General features: G+C 41.6%; 1 non-coding gene across 1 annotated transcript; it reads right to left on the bottom strand.

Moving 5' to 3' along the window:
* Positions 1–346: 346 nt before the first annotated feature.
* Positions 347–450, bottom strand: LOC112718666 (small nucleolar RNA R71). The gene has a single exon (XR_003160996.1). It is a non-coding gene; the product is annotated as a small nucleolar RNA R71 (small nucleolar RNA).
* Positions 451–6,522: the final 6,072 nt, after the last annotated feature.

Here is a 6,522-nt window from a genome sequence, read left to right on the forward strand (position 1 = left end):
AAAGCCAACATCCAAATTTGATGGAAGAAGCATCTCCATTCTTGCCATTGGAGCCAACAATTTTGAGCTGAAACCTCAGCTAGTTGCCTTAATGCAACAAAACTGCAAGTTTTATGGACTTCCATCTGAAGATCCTTACCAGTTTTTAACTGAGTTCTTGCAGATTTGTGAGACTGTTAAGACGAATGGAGTTGATCCTGAAGTCTACAGACTCATGCTTTTCCCTTTTGCTGTAAGAGACAGAGCTAGAATATGGTTGGATTCACAACCCAAGGATAGCCTGGACTCCTGGGATAAGCTGGTCATTGCCTTCTTGGATAAATTCTTTCCTCCACAAAAGTTGAGCAAGCTGAGAGTGGATGTTCAAACTTTCAAACAAAAAGATGGTGAATCCCTCTATGAAGCTTGGGAAAGATACAAGCAGCTGACCAAAAGATGTCCATCTGACATGTTTTCAGAATGGACCATATTAGATATATTCTATTATGGCCTGGTGGACGAAATTGTGATCACTATTCTTTGTACTTGTATGGATTTATTCAATAATTGTCTTTATTTGAATTCACAACTCCGTTCAACTAACCAGCAAGTGTACTGGGTCGTCCAAGTAATAAACCTTACGTGAGTAAGGGTCGATCCCACAGAGATTGTTGGTATGAAGCAAGCTATGGTCACCTTGTAAATCTCAGTTAGGCAGATTAAATTGGTTTATGTGTTTTTGAAAATTAATAAAAAGAAGAAATAATAAAAGGGATAGAATACTTATGTAGATTCATTGGTGGGAATTTCAGATAAGCGAATGGAGATACTGTATGCTCAAGGACGCCTGCTATTCTCCTGCTTCAACTCAATCCTTCTTACTCCTTTCCATGGCAAGCTGTGTATAGGAGTTCACCATCAGCGGTGGCTACTTTCAATCCTCTCGGGAAAATGATCCTATGCGGCTGTCACTCGCACGGCTACTCGTCTGGAGGCATCACCCATGGTTGATGGCTACATCCCATCCTCGCAGTGAAAACTACGCTCACGCACTCTGTCACAGCACGGCTAATCACTGGTTGGTTCCTGCGCCTACTGGAATAGAATCCCTTGATTCTTTTGCGTCTGTCACTAACGCCCAGCACTTGCAAGTTTGAAGCACGTCACAGTCATTTATTACCGGAATCCTACTCGGAATACCACAGACAAAGTGAGACTTTCCAGATTCCCAGGATCCTACTCGGAATACCACAGACAAGGTGAGACTTTCCGGATCCTCATAAATGCCGCCATCTATCTAGCTTATACCACGAAGATTCTGTTGGGGAATCTAAGAGATACACATTCAAGCTCTGTTGCATGTAGAACGGAAGTGGTTGTCAATCACGTGCGTTCATAAGTGAGAATGATAATGATCGTCACTTTCATCATTACACTCATCATGTTCTTGGGTACGAATGAATATCTTGGAATAAGAATAAGAGAGATTTGAATAAAAGAAAATAGAATTGCATTAATACTTGAGGTACAGCAGAGCTCCACACCCTTAATCTATGGTGTGCAGAAACTCCACCGTTGAAAATACATAAGTAAGAGATGTTCAGGCATGGCCGAATGGCCAGCCCTCTCCATGATCAAGTGACCGAATGATCAAGAGATTAAACTGTCAAAAGATGTCTAATACAATAGTAACTTATCCTATTTATACTTAGACTAGCTACTAGGGTTTACATGAGTAAGTATTTGATGCATAAATCCACTTCCGGGGCCCACTTGGTGTATGTTTGGGCTGAGCTTGATCAATCCACGAGCTGAGACATCTCTTGGAGTTGAACTCCGAGTTATGACGTGTTTTGGGCGTTCAACTCCGGATCATGACGTTTTTCTGGCGTTTAACTCCAGACAGCAGCATGAACTTAGCGTTCAACGCCAAGTTACATCGTCAATCTCCGAATAAAGTATGGACTATTATATATTGCTGGAAAGCTCTGGATGTCTACTTTCCAACGCCGTTGAGCGCGCGCCATTTGGATTTCTGTAGCTCCAGAAAATCCATTTCGAGTGCAGGGAGGTCAGATTCCAACAGCATCAGCAGTCCTTTTGTCAGCCTTTTTCAGAGTTTTGCTCAAATCCCTCAATTTCAGTCAGAAATTACCTGAAATCACAGAAAAACACACAAACTCATAGTAAAGTCCAGAAATGTGAATTTAACATAAAAACTAATGAAAACATCCCTAAAAATAGCTCAAACTTACTAAAAACTATCTAAAAACAATGCCAAAAAGTGTATAAATTATCCGCTCATCACAACACCAAACTTAAATTGTTGCTTGTCCCCAAGCAACTGAAAATCAAATAGGATAAAAGAAGAGAATATACTATAAATTCCAGAATATCAATGAATATTAATTCAATTAGATGAGCGGGACTTGTAGCTTTTTGCTTCTGAACAGTTTTGGCATCTCACTTTTTCCTTTGAAGTTCAGAATGATTGGCTTCTCTAGGAACTTAGAATTTCGGATAGTGTTATTGACTTTTCTAGTTAAGCATGTTGATTCTTAAACACAGCTACTTATGAGTCTTGGCTGTGGCCCTAAGCATTTTGTTTTCCAGTATTACCACCGGATACACAAATGCCACAGACACATGACTGGGTGAACCTTTTCAGATTGTGACTTAGCTTTGCTAAAGTCCCCAGTTAGAGGTGTCCAGAGCTCTTAAGCACACTCTTTTGCTTTGGATCACGACTTTAACCACTCAGTCTCAAGCTTTTCACTTGGATCTTCATGACACAAGCACATGGTTAGGGACAGCTTGATTTAGCCGCTTAGGCCTGGGTTTTATTTCCTTAGGCCCTCCTATCCATTGATGCTCAAAGCCTTGGATCCTTTTTTTACCCTTGCCTTTTGGTTTTAAGGGCTATTGGCTTTTTCTGCTTGCTTTTTCTTTTTCTTTCTAATTTTTTTTTCGCAAGCTTCATTTTTCACTGCTTTTTCTTGCTTCAAGAATCAATTTCATGATTTTTTTCAGATCATCAATAACATTTCTCTTTGTTCATCATTCTTTCAAGAGCCAACAATTTTAACACTCATAAACAACAAGATCAAACATATGCACTGTTCAAGCATTCATTCAGAAAACAAAAAGTATTGTCACCACATCAATATAATTAAATTAAATTCAAGGATAAATTCGAAATTCATGTACTTCTTGTTCTTTTGAATTAAAACATTTTTCATTTAAGAGAGGTGAAAGACTAATGGATTTTATTCATAGCTTTAAGGCATGGTTACATACTAATGATCATGAAATAAGGACACAAAACATGGATAAACATAATACTAAAAACCGAAAACAGAAAGAAATAAAGAACAAGGAATGAATCCACCTTTAGTGGCGTCTTCTTCTTGAAGGTCCAACAATGTCCTTAAGCTCTTCTATGTCCCTTCCTTGCCTTTGTTGCTCCTCCCTCATTGCTCTTTGATCTTCTCTTATTTCTTGGAGAATGATGGAGTGTTCATGATGTTCCACCCTTAATTGTTCAACATTATGGCTCAAATCTTCTAAGGAGGTGTTGATTTGCTCCCAATAGTTGTTGGGAGGAAAGTGCATTCCTTGAGGCATCTCAGGAATTTGTTGATGATGAGCTTCCTCATGCACTTCTTGAGGGCCGTGAGAGGCTTCTCTTGCTTGCTCCATCTTCTTCTTGGTGATGGGCTTGTCTTCTTCAATGGAGACATCTCCTTCTATGATAACTCCAGCTGAGTAACATAGATGACATATAAGGTGGGGGAAGGCTAGCCTTGCCATGGGTGAAGGCTTGTCGGCTATTTTGTAGAGTTCATTGGAGATGACCTCATGAACTTCCACTTCCTCTCCAATCATGATGCTATGGATCATGATGGCCCGTTCCACAGTAACTTCAGATCGGTTGCTAGTAGGAATGATGGATCTTTGGATGAACTCCAACCATCCTCTAGCCACAGGCTTGAGATCCAGTCTTCTTAGTTGAACTGGCTTGCCTTTGGAGTCTATTCTCCACTGAGCTCCTTCCACACATATATCCGTAAGGACTTGGTCCAACCTTTGATTAAAGTTGACCCTTCTAGTGTAGGGGCGTTCATCTCCTTGCATCATAGGCAGGTGAAACGCCAACCTTACATTTTCCAGACTAAAATCTAAGTATTTCCCCCGAACCATTGTGATATAGTTCTTTGGATTCGGGTTCATACTTTGATCATGGTTCCTAGTGATCCATGCATTGGCATAGAACTCTTGGACCATCAATATTCCGACTTGTTGCATGGGGTTGGCTAGGACTTCCCAACCTCTTCTTTGGATTTCATGTCGGATTTCCGGATACTCATTCTTTTTGAGTTTGAAAGGGACCTCGGGGATCACCTTCTTCTTTGCCACAACATCATAGAAGTGGTCTTGATGGCTCTTGGAGATGAATCTCTCTTTCTCCCATGACTCGGAGGTGGAAGCTTTTGTCTTCCCTTTCCCTTTTCTAGAGGATACTCCGGCCTTAGGTGCCATTGATGGTAATGGAAAAACAAAAAAAAAAAGCTTATGCTTTTACCACACCAAACTTAAAATTTTGCTCGCCCTCGAGCAAGAAAGAAAAGAAGAGTAGAAGAAGAAGAAGAGAATAGGGAAGAGGGGGAGAAGAGTTGGTTCGGCTATGTGGGAGAATGTGGGTTTGTGATGTGTGAAAATGAAGAAGAGTGGAAGGGTATTGATAGGGAGAGGGGAGGGTATAGGTTCGGCCAATTTGGGTGGGAATGTGAGGGAAAATGAATTTGAATTTTATGAAGGTAGGTGGGGTTTATGGGGAAGAGAGGGTTGATGTGAATGGTGAATGGGGTACTTGGGAAGAGGAATTGAGGTGATTGGTGAAGAGTGTTGGGTTTTGTGACATGGGGAATACAAATCACAAAAATAGGATTAGGAGGTAGGGTGGGAATATGGTAGGTGGGGATCCTGTGGGGTCCATAGATCCTGAGGGGGATCCTGTGGGGTCCACAGATCCTGAGGTGAAAAGAAATACCATTCCTTCACCATATAGGCATGTAAATTGCCTTCGTGCATCATTCTGGCGTTCAAATGCCCATTGGTGCACGTTCTGGGCGTTCAATGCCCATGTAATGCATGTTTCTGGCGTTGAACGCCAGTTTCATGCTTGTTACTGGCGTTCAGCGCCAGTTTGTCCTCTCTGTGCACATTCCTGGCGTTTAACGCCAGGTTGTTGCTTGTTTCTGGCGTTCAGCGCCAGAATGGTGCTCTGTTCTGGCGTTGAACGCCAGCCAGATGCATCTTACTGGCGTTGAACGCCAGCCCGTGCGTCCTCCAGGGTGAAAAATTTTTTTCTTGTTTTTGACTCTGTTTTTAATTTTTTTGATTTTTTCGTGACTCCTCATGATCATGTACCTAATTAAACACAAAAATAACAAAGAAACAAAATAAAATAAAATTAGATAAATAAAATTGGGTTGCCTCCCAACAAGCGCTTCTTTAATGTCAATAGCTTGACAGTGGCTCTCATGGAGCCACAAGGTGATCAGGTCAATGTTGTGTAGTCCCAACACCAAACTTAGAGTTTGGATATGGGGTCTTAACACCAAACTTAGAGTTTGGTTGTGGCCTCACAACACCAAACTTAGAGTTTGACTGTGTGGGCTCTTCTTGACTCTGAACTGAGAGAAGCTCTTCCTGCTTACTCTCTTTTGTCACAGAGGGATGGCCATGTGCTTTAAACACAAGGTAGTCCCCATTCAGTTGAAGGACTAATTCTCCTCTGTTGACATCTATCACAGCTCCTGCTGTGGCTTGGAAAGGTCTTCCTAGGATGATGCATTCATCATCTTCCTTTCTAGTGTCTAGGATTATGAAATCAGCAGGGATGTAACGGCCTTCAACCTTTACTAACACGTCCTCTACTGTCCCATAAGCTTGTCTCAATGACTTATCTGCCAATTGTAATGAGAACAAGGCAGGTTGTACCTCAATGATCCCCAGCTTCTCCATTACAGAGAGTGGCATAAGATTTATCCCTGACCCCAGATCACATAGAGCTTTTTCAAAGCTCATGGTGCCAATGGTACAAGGTATTAAGAACTTGCCAGGATCTTGTTTCTTTTGAGGTAGAGTTTTCTGAATCCAAGTGTCTAGTTCACTAATGAGCAAGGGAGGTTCACTTTCCCAAGTCTCATTACCAAACAACTTGTCATTCAGCTTCATGATAGCTCCTAAGTATTGAGCAACTTGCTCTCCAGTCACATCTTCATCCTCTTCAGAGGAAGAATAGTCTTCAGAGCTCATGAATGGCAGAAGGAGATTTAATGGAATCTCTATGGTCTCTATATAAGCCTCAGATTCCTTTGGATCCTTAATAGGAAACTCCTTCTTGCTTGAGGGACGTCCCAGGAGGTCTTCCTCACTAGGATTTTCGTCCTCCTCCTCCTTGGTGCATTCGGCCACATTGATCACATCAATGGCCTTGCACTCTCCTTTTGGATTCTCTTCTGTATTGCTTGGGAGAAT

Source organism: Arachis hypogaea, chromosome 10, assembly GCF_003086295.3.
Source record: "Arachis hypogaea cultivar Tifrunner chromosome 10, arahy.Tifrunner.gnm2.J5K5, whole genome shotgun sequence".
NCBI lineage: Eukaryota > Viridiplantae > Streptophyta > Magnoliopsida > Fabales > Fabaceae > Arachis > Arachis hypogaea.